This window comes from Pinus tabuliformis, chromosome 6, assembly GCF_031772625.1.
Source record: "Pinus tabuliformis cultivar Carrire ecotype Pingquan chromosome 6, CPIR1, whole genome shotgun sequence".
Taxonomy (NCBI): domain Eukaryota; kingdom Viridiplantae; phylum Streptophyta; class Pinopsida; order Pinales; family Pinaceae; genus Pinus; species Pinus tabuliformis.
Genome location: NC_142292.1, coordinates 1,138,307,524 through 1,138,330,360, shown reverse-complemented (window position 1 = coordinate 1,138,330,360; position 22,837 = coordinate 1,138,307,524). Strand labels below are relative to the sequence as shown.

General features: G+C 43.0%; 1 long non-coding RNA gene across 2 annotated transcripts in view; it reads left to right on the top strand.

The window, feature by feature from the left end:
• LOC149262879 (uncharacterized) overlaps positions 1-22,837 on the top strand; it is a 74,646-nt gene that overhangs the window by 10,199 nt on the left and 41,610 nt on the right. The window contains exons 2-4 of one of the 2 annotated variants that reach the window (XR_016249591.1): positions 19,835-19,901; positions 20,030-20,132; positions 20,323-20,859. The exons of the other annotated variant lie outside the window; for it this stretch is intronic. This is a non-coding gene — a long non-coding RNA (uncharacterized LOC149262879). Of the gene's footprint in view, positions 1-19,834; positions 19,902-20,029; positions 20,133-20,322; positions 20,860-22,837 lie in introns of those variants that run through there. 2 annotated transcript variants of the gene reach the window in all.

Genomic DNA, 22,837 nt, shown 5'->3' with positions numbered 1-22,837 from the left:
GACAGCCTCGGTTATGTTGGCAATGCCTATGGCTGCCAGTTCCTCCTTTTCTTGCCTGTTCAGGAAGTCTATCATCCTGTTGGCCTGTTCTGGCTTGTCTCCCAGTGTTGTCTTGGCCTTATGGATTTCTGCTTGTGCTTGGCCCATTAAGTCCATCTGTTCATGTATTGTTTTGATTGACCTCCATTGTTGATTGATGGAATGGCCAATTTTGGCCCATAGAATCCTCTTTATGTCGGCCATGGCAGTCTCTAGATTCAGTTCCTTCTCTAAGGCCTTGATCTTGTCTTTTAGGGCCTTTATTTCTCTGCCCTGCTCCGCTATAGTTACTTTTGACTTGTCATATTTGGCATCCAGTTCTGCCAATTTTTCCTTGGACTTCTTTATTTCATTGGCCTGGAGCTCCATTTCCTTGATGGCCTTAGTCAATTCTTCTATACTTGCACTGGCATCTGGAGCTGCTGCTGTTCCTGCTGCTTCTGTTGTGGGGGCCACTGCTGCCCCTGAAGTTGTTGCTGTTGTTGAAGTAGTTGGAGGAGCTTGGGAAGTGGATTCTCCCTGTTTATCTTGTAATGCTCCTTCCAGCTCTTTCTCCAAATCCATGATCCTCTGGTCTAGCTGCATTATGAGGTCTAATTGGTTGTCAACCTATTTTTTCTTTTGAAGCTCTGCGGTTTGAGGGTGCTCTGTGGGCTGCAGCTTCAACCTCTTCTTTAATGCATTCAGGTCATCATCTTTCTTCTTCATAAGGGCCTTCACACCCTTTGGATCACTAGGATCATGTCCTAGATCAATGATGATGTCCTCAAGAGACTTTATTCTATTGTATTTGGCCAAGGAGGACATTCTCTCAAAATCCAACTGTGTGTTGGTGTTTTTCAGGGATTCTTTTAGCTCATGGGCCATGGTTGCCCTCTCCACCAAGGTTGCATAAACCATTTCTCCAGCTTGCTTGTGGAGTTCTATTTGGTCCATGGGATGGATGTCTTTGGCCATGACCTCCACCCTTGTCTTCACAAAATCTGCAGCTGACTTAGGCTGCGGTATTGTAGGCTTAAAGTGACTGAGGATTATTTTTTCCTCTTTAATGTCATACACATACATTATCCTTTCTTGCTGGGCTGGTGTTGCATCTATAAATTGCTTGTAGACCTCAGCCCTCAGCAGATCATTCTGAGCTTTTATTTGTTTGAAAGAAGCCTTAGTGCTCTTGGGCTTCTTGCTCTGCTGGGAGGAGGAAGACACCTCCAAACCAAGTTGCAATCCTTGCTCCTGCTGAAAGGAGCTTGTCCCTGTGTGCTGGCTGCCCTCCCCATTTTTCCTTGAGCTGTCAAGGAATTCTTCAGTGATGTCTTCTACCTCTGGGGAGTCTAGCCTTTGCCTTTTGGCTCCTGGTTGTTGGGAGGATCCACTAATTGGAGTGGACTCTTCTCTATCTCTTTTCATACCCCTTTCTTCATGTGCTGGGGTCTGCAAACTTGGAGCAGTCAATGGCTCAGTCTGTGGAGGTGGAGTTTGCATTACTGGAGCTGCTGGTAGCTCCGTTTGTTGAGGAACAATCTGCTCTTGCTGCTGTTCTGTTTGCTGCCCTTGTTGGGGCTCTTGATGCTGCTCATTTGCAGGGGCAGGCTTTTCTTTCACTGTTTCCTCCTCTGCACCCATTATCCCTTTGCCTTTTTCTGCAGCTGGTGCGGCTGTGGAAGGTGCTTGTGTGACTGGTGCAGTCCTTGAGGTCGAGGTCCCTTCTCCTGTTGAATAAGGCCGCTTGAAAGGTACCTGCTGCACAGAGTCTAGGTCAATGGTTTTTTCAAGCTCCTTCATATTCTTTAGCATTATCTCTTCTTCAGTAGTATTACAAGGCAAACATCCTCATAGGCACATATTTTGGGAGCCTGTATGGACAGAGCTCACATCCATAGACTCTGATGACTGTATGATCCTCATATAGGTACCAATCACCTATTTTACATTTTTTGGAAAGCTGCAGAGCCTTCTGCATCTCAGTTGATATTCTGGGAGGAGGGGACCTCATCAATAGGCAAGAGACTGGATACACAAATTGGTCAACAAACTCACAATAGGAATAGGGTGAGTTTGTGACTTTGTGATAGACAGAGGTCCAGAAGATGACAGATCTTCTTTCCCCTCTATAATCCAGCCTTTTGATATAGCATGGAAAAGCCTCAGACTGATAGTACATAAAGAGGTGTGATCCGGATTTAAACAGGAACGCAATAGATTACAGAGATAACCATAAATTCAGAGATGCAATAACCATAAACACATAGATGCAGCGGAAATAATGCTTCATTTCATTAATGGAAAATACTGAAATCTGCTTACAACCAGAAATGGAAATAAACCAGCTAGGGCGATGGTAGCTATCTCTGAGAAGAGATGTGCGGCTACATGCCTTTGAACTGTTCCGAACTGTGTTACAATGAGGCTCGAAGGCCTATTTATTGTTGAGAAACAATGGAAAACCCTTCACATCCCAAAACCTAACCCTAGAAGATGAAACGCCAAATTGTGGGTCCCGTTTGGGTAAATTGGTACATCAATTTCCCGGGGTCGTAACTTTGGCATACGATCTCCGTTTGACGCGTACGATAGCTCGTTAGAAAGATCTATCCAAGAACTACCACTTTGGGAAGGGCAACATGGTCCATGGACCCAACATGGTCCATGGACCCATGTTGCCCCCAGATTCCCAAAAAAACGTCGTTTAGGGCCTCAAAACGGCTCCGGAAGTTCAGGACCCGAAAAACTGCTAAAAATAGTAAGTTGTGCTACAATTAAGGAAACTGAAAATACTGAAAGAGACAATTGTGGGGGTCCAAATGGGTTGGTGGGTGGCCACCAACATCCACCTGGATCATTCCTCCCCCCTTAGGAAGCAATGGTCCCCATTGCGTTGAGTTCCTCCATCTGCTGAACTTGTCCTGCAATCTCTGATGTGTCCAGTGATGGTGGGAAGCATGGTCGACGATGATCCACATTGAACACTCGGTGCAAACGAAGGAATGGAGGAATGCTGTGCTTCAAAGCATTGTTTCCCATAGCCTTGGTACTGCTGTGAGGACCATGTCGGAGTGGTCGGAGCTTCTGATGGGCTCTTGTAAGGCGTTCTTTCTGCAGATGTAACCAAACTTTGTTGCCCACCTGAAACTTATGTGGTACCCCTGTGGGTGAGGAGAATTTGTTCCTGTGTTCTGTCATGATTGTATCCCTTTGTTGTTGCTGCTGCGTGTAGGAACCCTTTGCAGGGGTCATGGATGTAGCAACGATCTTCCCCTTATTTTGAGAGTGAACCAGACAGATAATTTCCTGGTCTGTGATATGAGCTTGCTGCCTTTCTTGGTAGTGATCAAGGATGTGGTAGTAGGTGGGGCTACCTCTGGTATCCTGTATAATGAATTATTCAAAGAAATAATGACAGCACGAGGCCTGGACTCATACACAGCATGTCGCCTCCACAAGTATGGCTGGCCTAATAGTACATCACAAACATCCAGAGGTGTAACATCACACAATACCTCGTATGTGAAGGGCTTGATGCTGTATGGAAGGCGGCACTGCTGGCGAACTTTCAGATCTCGTCCTTCATGAAGCCACCCGATACTGTACGGCTGTGGGTGTGGTGTAGTCGGTAGGCCCAACCGCTTCACGACCTCTGCTGAAACGAGGTTCTTTTGGCTACCACTGTCGACAATGAATCGTAGCGGTGAACCCTTCACCCACATCTGTGAGTGGAAAAGACGCTCCCCCTCCTCTGGATCTTCGGGCTCATTTTTCTTGATCTTGGCGGTGGCAACAGTGGCACTAGGATTCGCATCAATGATCTGCTTCCCTTTGCCATTCCCCTTGTCGGGTTCTGGCTCAGGATCGGAACATGCATCTGATTCGGAAACCTTCAACTCAGCCACCAGCGACTGCTTGGTCCGACACTCACTTGTGTTATGAGTGGGACTCTTGTGGAACTCACACCACTTCCCTGTGTCCTTCTTCGGCTTCATGGTGTTGTTCTTTTCTTGCGGCTTCGACGGGTTATCTTGGGTCACCCCGCCTTGGCTTTGTCCTTTGGGCTTCGGATTTGCAGATCCAAAGTCTCGCTTCTTCTGTTTGAACTTTTGCTCGATTTTGACAGCGTATCGGTATGCTGTGCTGAGTGAGGAGATGTTCAAGAACACCATCTCTTCCTGGATGTATCTGTGCAGGCAGCCACGGTATTTGAGCACCAGATGCAGCTCAGAATCTTTGATACCCAACTGTGTGCGAAGGGTATGAAAAATGTTTGTGAACTCCGGCACATCTTGGTCTCGTCCCTGCCGCAGTGTGGTCCATTTGATGTATTTGTCCTCATAGCTTCCGACAGGGTAGTACTGCTCCTTGATGGCATCCCGGAAGTCATTCCAAGTGGCTGCGGCTGAAAACAGTGAGCCTGTACTTTCATCCTTCTGCTCGCAGTAGGTTTCCCACCAGTCCTTGACGTGGGGGGCTGCTTTGAGAAGAGCAAAAACAATCTTTTCCCAACTTGAAAATTCGTGAACAGAAAAATACCCATCTAGCAGATTTAACCATTTATCTACGGCATCTGCGTCTATTTGACCCTTGAAGATGGGGATTTCAAAATTAACTTGTACCTTGAACGGTGTGGCGTTTCCAGAGTCGCTGTTGGAAGTCGATGCGTCGCCTCTGGGTCGCCGCTGAAGGATCTGCGCAAAGCTATCCATCATCGCGTTCCTTTGCCGCTCGAGCGCTTCTTCGAGCAAGATTTTGATAGGATCTCCTGCTCCCTCGTCTTTCTTCTCATCCGCCATGGGAGGCCGTCGGGATTTTCGAGGCTGGTCTTGCAAAGGTTCGACCAGTTCAAGCCCTAACTCCTTATATCCCGACCTCGTTGGGGACATGCAAAGAAAAACAGAGAAAAAGCAGACCGCTCTGATACCACTGATCCGGATTTAAACAGGAACGCAATAGATTACAGAGATAACCATAAATACAGAGATGCAATAACCATAAACACATAGATGCAGCGGAAATAATGCTTCATTTCATTAATGGAAAATACTGAAATCTGCTTACAACCAGAAATGGAAATAAACCAGCTAGGGCGATGGTAGCTATCTCTGAGAAGAGATGTGCGGCTACATGCCTCTGAACTGTTCCGAACTGTGTTACAATGAGGCTCGAAGGCCTATTTATTGTTGAGAAACAATGGAAAACCCTTCACATCCTGAAACCTAACCCTAGAAGATGAAACGCCAAATTGTGGGCCCCGTTTGGGTAAATTGGTACATCAATTTCCCGGGGTCGTAACTTTGGCATACGATCGCCGTTTGACGTGTACGATAGCTCGTTAGAAAGATCTATCCGAGAAATACCACTTTGGGAAGGGCAACATCGGTCCATGGACCCATGTTGCCCCCAGATTCCCAAAAAAACGTCGTTTAGGGCCTCAAAACGGCTCCGGAAGTTCAGGACCCGAAAAACTGCTAAAAATAGTAAGTTGTGCTACAATTAAGGAAACTGAAAATACTGAAAGAGACAGTTGTGGGGGTCCAAATGGGTTGGTGGGTGGCCACCAACATCCACCTGGATCAAGGTGATAGATATAGGCCGAGTACTTGAAGACCCCTGTCTATCCACTGCACCCAACTGATCATGGATTTTGTTAGCTATAAACTTGGCAAAGTTATATTTGCGGGCAGGGGGTTGGCCTGGGCTGTAAACAACTAGTAATACTAGCATTGTCTCATCCACATGCTCGTTGGTTCTGTATCCCAGCACATAAGCAATCATGTCCAGGAGTAATCTGCCTACTTCAGTGAAGTGGACATCTAAATAAGGAGGTGGCCCTGTAGGCTGGCACTCAGGTTTCATGAATGTCCTGGTGACCTTTTGAATCTCCTCACTGGTCATCTTGGCACCAGTGTCCAGCAGATAGTTCATGGAGAATGGGATTAGCAGCTCTATCTGATCAAAATGTAGCATTTTGTTGATGGACTCAGGATTAATGTAGAAGAGGATCCTCCGAGATGGGGTGCTAATGGCTCTGTGCTGCACATCATAGTTTTCAGCACATAGGCGAATGATTTCAGGAAACACATTTACAGAGGGGAGAGAATAGTATGGCAGGTTGGACTCCCATATGCCATATGTATCATGACCATTCAGGTAGTCCTCTCTCAATTGCCTGAAGGTCTGCAGAAAGTCCCTGTTTCCCACATAGTCTTCAATAAGGTAGTCCTTGTCAGCAAGAGGTAAGGACTGCAGGTCTTTATTGGGCGGATTTAATGGAGCAACAATGAGAGCTGTGGGTGCAGGGGCAACCATTGTATGATCTGACTTTGAATAAGGTGAGTGCAATTGTTTGCAAAGTTCTTCAGAGCTTAAATGATAGGCCAACTGTAGACAGTGTCTGAAATGTTTTTTACAGTGGAAAAGCAGGCTTGTTTCTGCAGTTTTTGGTGAATTCACAGGGGTTGTGAATTGCTAGGGGTATGCGAGGCTATGTGAGGTCTACTTAGGAAAGCAGCTGCAACTGGTCTACACCCGGCAAAAGGGAACAATGCCGGGCCCCTCGAGGACAAATTTAGAATTTTGGTCCGCGTTTTAACTGTTTTAGTGTTGAGTTATGGTTCTGGGGTAATGCATGTTACCTTAGCTCACTTTTAGGTAGTAGATAGAGCTTGTATGGAATTTGACAAGTGCTTTAATGGTGAATTTACAGAGAAATGGTATGCATGGGCCAAATGGAAGAATTACGGTCAATACCTGGATAAAAACGCTTGAAAAGCCTGCGGGCCAAACTGTGGAGGCACAAGGCAGCTGAGTTGATAAGCTCGGGCGGCACAAATTCGAATTTTGGAGGTTCAGGAACAATCTGGCGTGGAAGCAGCAACAAGAGCTCTGTGTATTTTCGCTCGAAAATGACACAAAACGGCTATTTCGGGCGTTAATAACGGCAATTTTGGCAAAAATGGGTTATTGGCGCTTTTCCGCCGATGACGTCAGCATGGCGTCACGGCAGGCCCGGGTACAGAGGTGACATGGATGGTGAGGTGGCGGCCAGAGTAGCAGACGCGGTGGCAGGGGAATACGGTGGCAGACAGATGCGGTGGCCGACCACGTGGAGGGCCACGGACGCGGGGGCGGGAGATGGTCCGACGTCATGATGACGTGTAGGTGACGTAGGAGGGACGACGGTAACGGGGATGGTGGTAAGCGGTTTCCCCGCACCACCTTTGGGCAAAGGCGGTATCGGGGAGAGGGGCTCCGAACAACCCCGCCGCCTGCCACGCGTCCCTTGTACGGGGCGGAAAACCACCGTTCCCCGGACGCTAAAGGTCGGGAGATCCGAAACTGAAAGTGCTCGCCCATCGTTGGATTGGGGGTGGCAGATGATGGACGGCTGGCGGGCCTTCCAACGGATCGTGCATGTTGGGGAGGGACCCGCTAGCATATTTAAAATATTTGATTTAATATTTGGGCGGAGAACTTTAGGTTTAGTGCTTTTTGTGGGTTTTTCGGGGCAAGGGTTAATCCAAGGGGGGAAAAAAGGTTAAAAGATGGGTTTTAAGCAGAGGGAAGGGGTTCTTGTGGAATTTATTGAACAGAGGTGAGGTGATGGCTTAGGGAGAGGCTGTTACTCCAACCTGAGGTCAGAGCAATCCCATGACAGGGTTGACCATAGTCCCTGGTGGACTAATGTCTCCCTTAACAAACTTATTTAGCTATAGTGCTAAAGGGAGGATATTTATACAATGCTGGGGATTTGTACACCATGGTGTTATAATAGTAGGGGGAAGGAAAAAATAAGGGACTTAGATAATAGAAGTTAGGGGTTAATATGGATTGAAGAAGTGAATGAGGAGCGAAATCACTAAGTTTATGTGAAGATAACTTAGCTTAGGGAGTAGATCAAAATGAAAAGAATTTTAGACAGGAAATGTCGCTTATAAGGGAATAAGAACCCTCATAGAACCTCAAATTGTTCCATGAATCTCAACTGATGAAGGGATGTTAGTAATGAATCTGAAAGGGGAAAAATGGGAAGTTAGACATGCTTCTTTGCTTTGCTGCAACTTGATGGAGAAGAGGACCTTCTCAATCCATTGATATTCCTCTGCAACTATGCTATCAAACACTCATTTGAAAGGAATGATATTTCTGCAACCCCATCCGCTTACCCATCTATTTGCCTAGCATTTTTTGTTTCTTCATGGAGGGTGCACTTAGACTTGCAGACCCTTATTTGCCTTTTCTTTTCTCTTGGCCTTTTCTTTTGATTTCCTATCTAGAACTACCCTTATTTCTTCCAAGATCCCAGATTAAGCAGTTGGTAACCTTAATTCTCTACCTAAGCTACTGGTCTGCCAAGATTAAACGGTTTGGACAGACTTCTTTCTCTATTCTACAACAAAAAATTGAAACATGTCATGGTCCGGATTAGGCTGTTGGACCATCCATCAAAATTTAGTTAACCTCAAGCTATGTACACACATTGTTTTCTCTTGGAAATATGGGATCTTTGCGTCATCAAAGCAGAGCATATTTGGAACTTTCTTTGCCAATCATGAAATATGAAACCTATTGGTATAGGTAGCTAACAGTGGCTCCACATGGGGATGGTTTTTCCATTTGAAAGACCAAGAACAACAGGTCAGAATGCCTTGGCCCTTGACTGCTTTTACCAAAACTTGAAGTATGCTGCTTTGAAATGCCAAAATTGTGCTCTTCCCATCATGGTAAATGTGTGAACTTATTTGCCTTTTGCCGATACCTTATAACACTTGAGAAACTGCATTTTTACACATTTTTTTTTTTAAAGAAAGCAATATATACACCTGGATATGTACAATGGAAACACAACTGTCCTCATGGATAGTAGTCAAAATAGTGCTTGAACATCCTGCCATTTACAGGACCTTCATTTAAATCAGTTTCATCAAGACTTTTGAGGAAATAAGTATTGTTTCCTTGCACTGCTTGAACAGCAAATGGTCCTGTCCAAAGGGAATCAAATTTTCCACTGTGGACAAAATAGATATAGGCCGAGTATCACAACTCCTGATGAGCTGTATCAAGCCTTTACTAACAGATGGGAGAAAAAGAAAGATCCTCTGCACATACTTGGCGAATATGACACTATCAAAAGAGGTCCCCAAGAGACTGTTTTGGAGTATTGTGCCAGATTCAACAATGTATATAACGCAATCCCACAAAATTTAAGACCTCGCCTGATTTGGCCTTATACAAATTTCCTGATGGTTTTGATCCTGATATGGCCTACCAGTTGAAGGAGAGAGCTCCTGAAACCCTTGCAGATGCCCAGAAGGTTGTTGTCACAGTGGAGGCTAACCTGATTGCCAAAAGAAACAGAGCAAGGTTGGAAAAGAGAACCACCTTCAAAGAAGAACCCTCGGCCTTTGATAAAAAACTGGATGCAATAATCACTGGTATGAAGAGATTGGGAGATAGAGTGGAATCAGTTGAGAGAAAGTCATCATGGGAAGCACCACAAAACAACCCTCCTAGGAATCCAAATTTTAGGAGAACTCAAAATCCAAACGTTGGCAAGGCCAGTTCTGACCCAAACATAAGACCCCCTTTCCAAGAGAATTATGCTAAGACTTCCACACCAAGTGAACCCAATGAAGATCCCCACATTAATCTAATGGGTTTGGATGGTGAAAGTCAAGTCTTTTTAACATAAGAAGATCATGAGAATGATGAAATGAAGCTGTAAGATGGTCCTTCACTGGATGGACTGTAGCATTTCAGCATCAGCAGATCTATAAGATCTCAGTCTTTTGTCATTGGTGACAAAATTTCCCTTTACTTGTTGGATAACTAGGTCTGAGTCCCCTAGAATTGACACTTTTATGGCTTGTAGGGACTTTACTAGTTTAAGGCCTAGTAAAAGAGCTTCATATTCTGCCATGTTATTGGTGCATCTGAAATTTAGTCTGTAGGCTCGACCCTCTGCATGACTGTGTTGTTTATTATGTATCCAAACTCCAGCTCCTGCCCCTAATTTGTTTACTGACCCATCAAATTCAAGAAACCATAGGTTTTCTTTTTCTAGGGGAGATTTAATAAGTTCCCTGTGATCTGGGATCATAAGTTGAAGTTCTGGTTTTTCACCACGTTTGTCTTCTAGGACAGTCTGACCACTTGATTGAATTTGCTTGATCTCTAGAACAACAGTTTTGTTTAGTGATGGTTTAACCATTATTTCTTGTGTAGTAGTTTGTCCATCAATATCCTGGTCTTGCTCAAGTGTTTTGGTTGCACCATCATTATTTGTAAGACCTGTATTATCATTGAAAATAATATATGAGTCTATATCAGAATGAACAGCATATATGGGAAAATTTTGAGGTTTTTCTTCACTGCTAACCATGTATTTCATAAGTGTTTCTCTGTATAGTCTTTTTGGTTTCCCAAAGACAGAGATGGTTGCATATGACATGTCCAATTGTAGGGAACCTTGGAGTTTAGCCCCCCATGACCTTGATAACAACAATCCATATTTGGGTGGGATGTCAGCAACTACAACATCCATCATGATTGTTTTATTGGGATATTGGACGAGTGAGACACAGAGATCTTTTATGAGACCTAGAAACTTAACTTGGCTGGAGTCAAATGAGAGTAGGTCCTTATATGGTCTTGTAATGTCTAGATTAAATCTTTCCATGACTGACTTAGGCATCAAATTGTGATAGGCACCTGAGTCAAACATTGCATTGTGTAATATCTTATCATGAACATGTAAACTAACATAAAAGGGTAAAATACCTGCAACAGCTGCTTTTCCATCAACTTCTGGACCGAAAAGCAATTCTGGGGTATCATCTAACACATTCACATTATCTTTATTACGAGTTAGCTGAAGGGACTTTTTGATTTAATGCCTATAAATGTCATGTTTGGCCAGTTCTGAGAGGGGAATAACTACCTTCAATTTTCCAATTTCAGCTTCTAAGTCAAAGGGTCTATCAGATTGGATCTTGGTGTTGTGAGTGGCAGCCTTTTCCTTGCTAACCAGGTCCTCCTCTTGTTTCTTATCTTGATCTGGAAGCTTGTCCTTCTTACTCACTTCTTGAGAGGTGTTACTTAGGTTGGGCTTCAAGGGTGAGGGATCTACTGACTGCTGTTTTGAGGAAAAGGTTTCAGATATTTCCTCAACGGTTACCTCATCTGTATTTGGACCAGTTTTGTTACCTGGTTCTGTGACAATGGCTCTTTTGGGCTGCTGGCTGTCCTTTGTCTTTTCAGGCTGAGTTACATTTACAGTTCTACTCCTTAGCTTGTATTGTTTATGGACTTCATAAATAGCTGTGTCATAGCCTTGCTTAAAGTCAAATGACTCACCTGATTTGGTTTGGAACAACTTCATTTCATCATTCTCATGATCTTCTTGTGTTAAAAATACTTGACTTTCACCATCCAAACCCATTAGATTAATGTGGGGATCTTCATTGGGTTCACTTGCTGTGGAAGTCTCAGCATAATTCTCTTGGAAAGGGGGTCTTATGTCTGGGTCAGAACTGGCCTTGCCAACGTTTGGATTTTGAGTTCTCCTAAAATTTGGATTCCTAGGAGGGTTGTTTTGTGGTGCTTCCCATGATGACTTTCTCTCAACTGATTCCACTCTATCTCCCAATCTCTTCATACCAGTGAGTATTGCATCCAGTTTTTTATCAAAGGCCGAGGGTTCTTCTTTGAAGGTGGTTCTCTTTTCCAACCTTGCTCTGTTTCTTTTGGCAATCAGGTTAGCCTCCACTGTGACAACAACCTTCTGGGCATCTGCAAGGGTTTCAGGAGCTCTCTCCTTCAACTGGTAGGCCATATCAGGATCAAAACCATCAGGAAATTTGTATAAGGCCAAATCAGGGGGAGGTCTTAAATTTTGTGGGATTGCGTTATATACATTGTTGAATCTGGCACAATACTCCAAAAAAGTCTCTTGGGGACCTCTTTTGATAGTGTCATATTCGCCAAGTATGTGCAGAGGATCTTTCTTTTTCTCCCATCTGTTAGTAAAGGCTTGATACAGCTCATCAGGAGTTGTGATACTCGGCCTATATCTATTTTGTCCACGATGGAAAATTCGATTCCCTTTGGACAAGACCATTTGCTGTTCAAGCAGTGCAAGGAAACAATACTTATTTCCTCAAAAGTCTTGATGAAACTGATTTGAATGAAGGTCCTGTAAATGGCAGGATGTTCAAGCACTATTTTGACTACTATCCATGAGGACAGTTGTGTTTCCATTGTACATATCCAGGTGTATATATTGCTTTCTTTAAAAAAACAAATTGTGTAAAAATGCAGTTTCTCAAGTGTTATAAGGTATCAGCAAAAGGCAAATAAGTTCACACATTTACCATGATGGGAAGAGCACAATTTTGGCATTTCAAAGCAGCATACTTCAAGTTTTGGTAAAAGCAGTCAAGGGCCAAGGCATTCTGACCTGTTGTTCTTGGTCTTTCAAATGGAAAAACCATCCCCATGTGGAGCCACTGTTAGCTACCTATACCAATAGGTTTCATATTTCATGATTGGCAAAGAAAGTTCCAAATATGCTCTGCTTTGATGACGCAAAGATCCCATATTTCCAAGAGAAAACAATGTGTGTACATAGCGTGAGGTTAACTAAATTTTGATGGATGGTCCAACAGCCTAATCTGGACCATGCCATGTTTCAATTTTTTGTTGTAGAATAGAGAAAGAAGTTTGTCCAAACTGTTTAATCTTGGCAGACCAGTAGCTTAGGTAGAGAATTAAGGTTACCAACTACTTAATCTGGGACCTTGGAAGCAATAAGGGTAGTTCTAGATAGGAAATCAAAAGAAAAGGCCAAGAGAAAAGAAAAGGCAAATAAGGGTTTGCAAGTCTAAGTGCACCCTCCATGAAGAAACAAAAAATGCTAGGCAAATAGATGGGTAAGTAGATGGGGTTGCAGAAATATCATTCCTTTCAAATGTGTGTTTGATAGCATAGTTGCAGAGGAATATCAATGGATTGAGAAGGTCCTCTTCTCCATCAGGTTGCAGCAAAGCAAAGAAGCATGTCTAACTTCCCATTTTTCCCCTTTCAGATTCATTACTAACATCCCTTCATCAGTTGAGATTCATGGAACAATTTGAGGTTCTATGAGGGTTCTTATTCCCTTATAAGCCACATTTCCTGTCTAAAATTCTTTTCATTTTGATCTACTCCCTAAGCTAAGTTATCTTCACATAAACTTAGTGATTTCGCTCCTCATTCACTTCTTCCATCCATATTAACCCCTAACTTCTATTATCTAAGTCCCTTATTTTTTCCTTCCCCCTACTATTATAACACCATGGTGTACAAATCCCCAGCATTGTATAAATATCCTCCCTTTAGCACTATAGCTAAATAAGTTTGTTAAGGGAGACATTAGTCCACCAGGGACTATGGTCAACCCTGTCATGGGATTGCTCTGACCTCAGGTTGGAGTAACAACCTCTCCCTAAGCCATCACCTCACCTCTGTTCAATAAATTCCACAAGAACCCCTTCCCTCTGCTTAAAACCCATCTTTTAACCTTTTTCCCCCCTTGGATTAACCCTTGCCCCGAAAAACCCACAAAAAGCACTAAACCTAAAGTTCTCCGCCCAAATATTAAATCAAATATTTTAAATATGCTGGCGGGTCCCTCCCCAACATGCACGATCTGTCGGAAGGCCCGCCAGCCGTCCATCATCTGCCACCCCCGATCCAACGATGGGCGGGCACTTTCAGTTTCGGATCTCCCGACCTTTAGCGTCCGGGGAACGGTGGTTTTCCGCCCCGTACAAGGGACGCGTGGCAGGCGGCGGGGTTGTTCGGAGTCCCCCTCCCCGATACCGCCTTTGCCCAAAGGTGGTGCGGGGAAACCGCTTACCACCATCCCCGTTACCGCCGTCCCTCCTACGTCACCTACACGTCATCATGACGTCGAACCATCTCCCGCCCCCGCGCCCGTGGCCCTCCACGTGGTCGGCCACCGCATCTGTCTGCCACCGCATTCCCCTGTGACCGCGTCTGCTACTCTGGCTGCCACCTCACCGTCCACGTCACCTCTGTACCTGGGCCCGCCGTGGCGCCATGCTGACGTCATCGGCGGAAAAGCGCTAATAACCCATTTTTGCCAAAATTGCCGTTATTAACGCCCGAAATAGCCGTTTTGTGTCATTTTCGAGCGAAAATACATAGAGATCTTGTTGCTGCTTCCGCGCCAGATTGTTCCTGAACCTCCAAAATTCGAATTTGTGCCGCCCGAGCTTATCAACTCAGCTGCCTTGTGCCTCCACAGTTCGGCCCGCAGGCTTTTCAAGCGTTTTTGTCCAGGTATTCACCGTAATTATTCCATTTGGCCCATGCATACCATTTCTCTGTAAATTCACCATTAAAGCACTTGTCAAATTCCATACAAGCTCTATCTACTACCTAAAAGTGAGCTAAGGTAACCTGCATTACCCCAGAACCATAACTCAACACTAAAACAGTTAAAACGCGGACCAAAATTCTAAATTTGTCCTCGAGGGGCCCGGCATTGTTCCCTTTTGCCGGGTGTAGACCAGCTGCAGCTGCTTTCCTAAGTAGACCTCACATAACCTCGCATACCCCTAGCAATTCACAACCCCTGTGAATTCACCAAAAACTGCAGAAACAAGCCTGCTTTTCCACTGTAAAAAACATTTCAGACACTGTCTACAGTTGGCCTATCATTTAAGCTCTGAAGAACTTTGCAAACAATTGCACTCACCTTATATAAAGTCAGATCATACAATGGCTGCCCCTACACCCACAACTCTTAGTTTTGCTCCATTAAATCCGCCCAATAAAGACCTGCAGTCCTTACCTCTTGCTGACAAGGACTACCTTATTGAAGACTATGTGGGAAACAGGGACTTTCTGCAGACCTTTAGGCAATTGAGAGAGGACTACCTGAATGGTCATGATACATATGGCATATGGGAGTCCAACCTGCCATACTATTGTCTCCCCTCTGTAAATGTGTTTCCTGAAATCATTCGCCTATGTGCTGAAAACTATGATGTGCAGCACAGAGCCATTAGCACCCCATCTGGGAGGATCCTCTTCTACATTAATCCTGAGTCCATCAACAAAATGCTACATTTTGATCAGACAGAGCTGCTAATCCCATTCTCCATGAACTATCTGCTGGACACTGGTGCCAAGATGACCAGTGAGGAGATTCAAAAGCTCACCAGGACATTCATGAAACCTGAGTGCCAGCCTGCAGGGCCACCTCCTTATTTAGATGTCCACTTCACTGAAGTAGGCAAATTACTCCTGGACATGATTGCTTATGTGATGGGATACAGAACCAGCGAACATGTGGATGAGACAATGCTAGTATTACTAGCTGTTTACAGCCCAGGCCAACCCCCTGCCCGCAAATATAACTTTGCCAAGTTTATAGCTAACAAAATCCATGATCAGTTGGGTGCAGTGGATAGACAGGGGGTCTTCAAGTACTCGGCCTATATCTATCACCTCTTTATGTACTATCAGTCTGAGGCTTTTCCATGCTATATCAAAAGGCTGGATTATAGAGGGGAAAGAAGATCTGTCATCTTCTGGACCTCTGTCTATCACAAAGTCACAAACTCACCCTATTCCTATTGTGAGTTTGTTGACCAATTTGTGTATCCAGTCTCTTGCCTATTGATGAGGTCCCCTCCTCCCAGAATATCAACTGAGATGCAGAAGGCTCTGTAGCTTTCCAAAAAATGTAAAATAGGTGATTGGTACCTATATGAGGATCATACAGTCATCAGAGTCTATGGCTGTGAGCTCTGTCCATACAGGCTCCCAAAATATGTGCCTATGAGGATGTTTGCCTTGTAATACTACTGAAGAAGAGATAATGCTAAAGAATATGAAGGAGCTTGAAAAAACCATTGACCTAGACTCTGTGCAGCAGGTACCTTTCAAGCGGCCTTATTCAACAGGAGAAGGGACCTCGGCCTCAAGGACTGCACCAGTCACACAAGCACCTTCCACAGCCGCACCAGCTGCAGACAAAGGCAAAGGGATAATGGGTGCAGAGGAGGAAACAGTGAAAGAAAAGCCTGCCCCTACAAATGAGCAGCATCAAGAGCCCCAACAAGGGCAACAAACAGAACAGCAGCAAGAGCAGACTGCTCCTCAACAAACGGAGCTACCAGCAGCTCCAGTAATGCAAACTCCACCTCCACAGACTGAGCCATTGACTGCTCCAAGTTTGCAGACCCCAGCACATGAAGAAAGGGGTATGAAAAGAGATAGAGAAGAGTCCACTCCAATTAGTGGATCCTCCCAACAACCAGGATCCAAAAGGCAAAGGCTAGACTCCCCAGAGGTAGAAGACATCACTGAAGAATTCCTTGACAGCTCAAGGAAAAACAGGGAGGGCAGCCAGCACACAGGGACAAGCTCCTTTCAGCAGGAGCAAGGATTGCAACTTGGTTTGGAGGTGTCTTCCTCCTCCCAGCAGAGAAAGAAGCCCAAGAGCACTAAGGCTTCTTTCAAACAAATAAAATCTCAGAATGATCTGCTGAGGGCTGAGGTCTACAAGAAATTTATAGATGCAACACCAGCCCAGCAAGAAAGGCTAATGTCTGTGTATGACATTAAAGAGGAAAAAATAATCCTCAGTCACTTTAAGCCTACAATACCGCAGCCTAAGTCAGCTGCAGATTTTGTGAAGACAAGGGTGGAGGTCATGGCCAAAGACATCCATCCCATGGACCAAATAGAACTCCACAAGCAAGCTGGAGAAATGGTTTATGCAACCTTGTTGGAGAGGGCAACCATGGCCCATGAGCTAAAAGAATCCCTGAAAAACACCAACACACAGTTAGATTTTGAGAGAATGTCCTCCTTGGCCAAAGACAATAGAATAAAGTCTCTTGAGGACATCATCATTGATCTAGGACATGATCCTAGTGATCCAAAGGGTGTGAAGGCCCTTATGATGAAGAAAGATGATGACCTGAATGCATTAAAGAAGAGGTTGAAGCTGCAGCCCACAGAGCACCCTCAAACCACAGAGCTTCAAAAGCAAAAACAGGTTGACAACCAATTAGACCTCATAATGCAGCTAGACCAGAGGATCATGGATTTGGAGAAAGAGCTGGAAGGAGCATTACAAGATAAACAGGGAGAATCCACTTCCCAAGCTCCTCCAACTACTTCAACAACAACAACAACTTTAGGGGCAGCAGTGACCCCCACAACAGAAGCAACAGGAACAGCAGGAGCTCCAGATGCTAGTGCAAGTATAGAATAATTGACTAAGGCAATCAAAGAAATGGAGCTCCAGGCCAATGAAATAAAGAAGGCCAAGGAAAAATTGGCAGAACTGGATGCCAAATATGACAAGTCAAAAGTAACTATAGTGGAGCAGGGCAGAGAAATAAAGGCCCTAAAAGACAAGATCAAGGCCTTAGAGAAGGAACTGAATCTAGAGACTGCCATGGCTGACATAAAGAGGATTCTATGGGCCAAAATTGGCCATTCCATCAATCAACAATGGAGGTCAATCAAAACAATACATGAACAGATGGACTTAATGGGCCAAGCACAAGAAAAAATCCATAAGGCCAAGACAACATTGGGAGACAAGCCAGAACAGGCCAACAGGATGATAGACTTCCTGAACAGGCAAGAAAAGGAGGAACTGGCAGCCATAGGCATTGCCAACAGAACCGAGGCTGTCCTCACTGCTAAGAAGGTACTAACTCTCAGGAACTATGTACAAACTATGGAGAGGAAGTGCTATGAGATACAAGCTGAGGTGGAGGAATATAAAGTCAAGATGGCAGTGCTACAATCAAAGGGACTGCCCAGCCTCCTAAGTGGTGCAGGAAGACTGATCTCTCGAGATCAATTTGCCAAAAGAATGGCAACCACTATTGAAAATCAGATTATTGCATCTGGCAGTACATCTGAGCAAACAGGGCCCCCCACAGGATAGAGCTTGTATGAAAAACTTGAAGGCCTGTTCTTCATTGAAAATGAGGTAAATCATCTGTTTGAAACTCCTCCTAACTTTTATAGGTATACAGAAGCCGATGAGACCTTGATAAAAATTCGGAGACATCAAATGCCTAAGGAGGATTGGTGGCAAGCGATGCTTCAGATTTTTCCATGGTAGCCTCTGTTGTTCGGCCACTGCCAGCTCCAGGTCACTACAAGACAAACAGCATGACAAAGTCAGAAATAAAGGCAGCTGAAAGGATGACTCAGCATAAGGACAATGACAACTAGCCTAAAGGATAAGCAAATGCGCATATTTGGACAGCTTAGCCTCAGCCGACTTCGACACCCACCAAGTCATCAATTTCTGACTGTTTTTGACAGCTAAAGCAATAAAAAGTTACTACAGCTTTTACTTTCTCAGCTACCAAGCTCCAGGAGTTGGCATAACATTTATGAGCCATTAACTCCTTTTCTTGATATTTTTACATGTAAATTTTGTATAAATACTCCCCTTAGTAAAGCATAAGGGGTTGGTGATTTTTGACTCCAAGGAGAATCTATTGTATACTTTCAGTTTTATCTAATACAGAGGGCTGGACCAGCTCAGTGATTTCCTGAAGTATTTGATGTATGGATGATGCTAGATGTGCTGATGCAGAATTCCTGTGCTGTCTGATGAAATAACAAGTTTTCCTCAATCTCTGTTTCTTGTCTTCTTGTGTTTATCAAACCATACTTATGTTGTACTAAGCTAGCAGTGAAGAAAAAGAATAGTACAGGATTTGTTTTACTACACCTTGTGCTCAATTTTTACTGCTGTGAATGTTAGTTTTCAGAATTAACGATATACATGAATTCTTAGCTGCTCATGTGTCTATTAATTTTATATGTGTCAATGTTAACTAGAAATTCTTCATTGCTTCTAGATTGATATTCCTACCGTCTTTTCTTTAGCAGTTTTCTGTGAGATTCTTAATTGCCTCACATAAACTGGATACACCCACTTAATAACTATTATGAACGTTTTTCTTGAGACACAAATCTGGCTCTGCAGCATCACTAAGGTATCACACAGTAGCAGACAAACCAAAGGACCACTGACCCCATGCCCAATGGACTAAGACATGCTAGTAAGTACCTATATATATTAAGTGGAATCATCACCAAACACATTTCAAAAACAAAACTTTGAACATCATAGCTAGCCTAAAATACTATCAAAACAGAGCTAAACTTTAAAGAGAGAGCCCTCTCTGATTACAGATTGGCTAGAGGCTGCAATCCAAAGACTGGTTAGTGGTTACCCCGGCCGTATTCCCTTGGGAGTCATAGGGAACAACCTGGGTGTTAACATAAATGGCGACTCCACTGGGGAACGAACCCAGTTAGTATACACTCTTGTAAAATGATGAAGACCTTTTATTCATTGTACCTGATAAATTTTTAGTGGGAATAGTGCTAAAATGATATCCGTTTGGATGTAAATTTTGGCAGGGATGGTGGTGGTTCATGAAAATTCAAGACACACGGAAGAAGATGATCTAGAGTTGGAAAAATCCATTTTTGTGAAATACAATCGTCTACTGCTGCATGGCAAGAAAAATACGAGGCATTTCAAAAGTGAGAACCTCACTATTAAATTCTTAAAGAAATACATTCATTATGCTAAGAGCAAACATCAACCTGTGCTAATGGATGAGGTGTTCTTCTATACCTCAAACTTGTATATTTATTCATGTCTTGTGATTCTATCTTACTATATTTTTAGTGCATATGACAAACTGTATAATCTTGTTGAATGACTGTGTTTTTCTTGTGATAGCCTACATGCATAAGAACATATTGGATATACGAATGTTGAGATGCGTAATGCAAGTTCAGAAGCTAAGGTCTGATAACCGCCCTGCCTGTCATCTGAGAATTTTTGTGTTACAGTTGCTTTTGATTAATAATTAACACATGAAGATCATAAGGTATGGGTTCTCTTGATGAAATTTATTTTCTGTTTGTGTTGTAGTCTGGAGGAGGGACATTACCAATCACTGCACGTTCGTTGGAGACTATAATTCATCTTTCATGAAATTGAGGAATCAAGTGTGAAAGCTTTATCTGCTATCTTGGTTAGTTTTTCACAATTGTGTGTACCTGTGTTAAATAAATAGATGACTGCGCTGAAGTAAATGGTGATGTAATTTACATAATAGAGTTATGATGTTTAAGCTATAAATGATCTTGTTGAGCATGCATTTCAATTCTGTCATTTTACTGCCCTTTTTCTGATGCAATTATCACTGGTATTGATTGACGCAGAGCATCCTGCTGTGTTTATAAGCTTCATGTACAATGAATATTACCTAGAGTTTTGGAGCAGACGGAAATACATGCTTGGAGATGTTCACAGATCATTATGAAGAGAAATGAGTATAAAAAATGGATCAATGTCCTCTTGAGTTGATCGATGACCTACTGGAGCCTTGGACTTGAGTACTAAGTGCCGAGGAACTGGAAAACGAAGTTTGTTGTGTTGCATTGTTTATGATGATGTCCATGGAGGCATTGACGTGGCAGGCGAAGGGCGACAGAGCGTCGAGGCAAGCGGTGACAAAAACTCCATGTGTCAAATTTTAATTGCGGGGAGGAGGACGAAAATGAAGACATACTATTGGTTTGGGTGAGTAGTTCATGCTCACCCCAACCTCGCAGAGGAAACGCCTATTGGCATAATTATTAAGTCCCTACATCTATTCATATTAAATTTAAATAAATAAAGTTGGATAAATTACAAGTGTATTTTACACATTCATCTTTCTCACTGAAAAATAAAGACGCTCCACATTCTTGTGCTTATGGCCTTGGTTTTTTTTATCATTTTTTTTGAACTTGTGCATATTGCTTTAGTTGATTGGGATGATATTTTTTAAAATTTTGGGTTTTTTTGGAAATATTTTGGTTGGATGAGTGAAATGGTAAGAACACATATTTTGTTAAATTTTATAATTTATATTATTTATTGAGGACTTTTATTTAAATTATTAGTAGATTACTTATATGGGTACATTATCAAGTAAAGAAAATATATATTTAATAACATTTAAACTTTACTAAGAGATAACAATGCCCCATTTTACTAACCAATAATGTTGATTTTTCATGGGCCTTATATATGGTCTATGACTGATCTTAGTACATAAACACACTACGAACCCCAACACAAAAACACTTTGCACAAAGGAAATATAACAACAGTGAAATCAATTAAGTACACATAGTTATATGGCCCAAATATTGACCTTTATTAGTCCATTAATAAAGAATCATTAGGGCTCTCATACCAGGTATCATGGCCCTTCATAAAACCTTGATACAAATAGTATACATAGTATACAATTAGGGCTTGAGATCTATTCTATCATATCTACAATCCACCATTAAAAAATTATAGAGAAAGGCTCCTTTCTTCCTCTGAACCAAAATATACTCACAACCAATTTAGTCCTTCAAATTCACTACATAATTAACTGCTATACATGTTGTTCATGCCTCCATTAGTGAGCAAACTTCAACATATACACTCAACAATCCAACTACACCGACATATCAACCCCCCACACAATCTCTCTGGCCTGCTCTTTGTCTAAGGTACCTCGATTGATACTAGTTAAGGTCAGAGGTATTTTTAAGCCTCCTCAGGGATCCACCCCCCGCTGCCCCCCCAAAAGAGCTCCTGCATAAGTCCTGAGGCTTTTCAACCTCCTATAATTGGCAGATTTGAGGCTGTTAGGCCCCTTTCTAAGGCTTTAACCCTCCCATTTTTTACATAATAGAACACACTTCAGGCATAATTTCGATAGGCTTATCTTAGCCTAGAAACATATCCTTATAAGGCCCTAAATAAAGACAAAACTTTGGCCTTGCTTATGGATAGACTTAGACATCTTCACATGAATAGAACAAACTTCCTTTTGTCCTCTTCTAGCTCAAATTATCCTTGAGATTTTGTGGCTCATTCGTTAAACTAATGTTCTTCACAAGAATGGATTACCATAACTTAGCTTTGTTTAGGCTTCATAGATGCCCTCTAAATATCCCTTGGCCCTCCATGGTACTTATGTTTACAATGGATGAAACACTCAAGCTCCTTCAAAGACTAAGGCTTCTTGTGGCCAACCCCTCTAAACACAACATCATGGAAAAAATATCTTCATTAGCCTTGACCAGGCCCTGACTCAAGATTGGTCTGATCCTTTCAACAAGGATGGTCACCTTCATGGATGCAACCCAAACTAGGGCATAACCTAACCCTAAATAGACCTCCATTGTATCATAAATAGACTTTGACTAGCTCTCCTCAACCTCGAACTCTTGCTACTTATCTAATCCTTGAATTAGCCTCGTAAAACATAAGGTATTCTTGTTGCAGTCTTCTCTTAAGTGAAGATCTCAACATCCATGAGAAGAACTTGTCCCTCTCTAGGGATATATCAATCCACACTTGTTATCCTTCACAATGTGTGTATAATGAGCCTCTCCTTTGCCTCTCTATTTATACTTTTATTTTAGGGTTTCTTAGGCTAAAACCATATATATTTATGGTTTTCACTCTCTTAACTCCTTAAAACAAACAATTAATTTCTTAGGTCCCAAACCCATAGCTTTGGGTCCAAAACCTCAAATTTGGGTAAATTTCCCAACCAACTCACTTTTGGTGGGTCTCTTCTCTCAGAAATAACTTTTGAGCTACCCAAAATTCGAACACTCCCCCTTAGTGAGGAAGGTATTTCCTTCATACTTTGAAATATCTAGCTCCATGAATTTTTTTGCATGT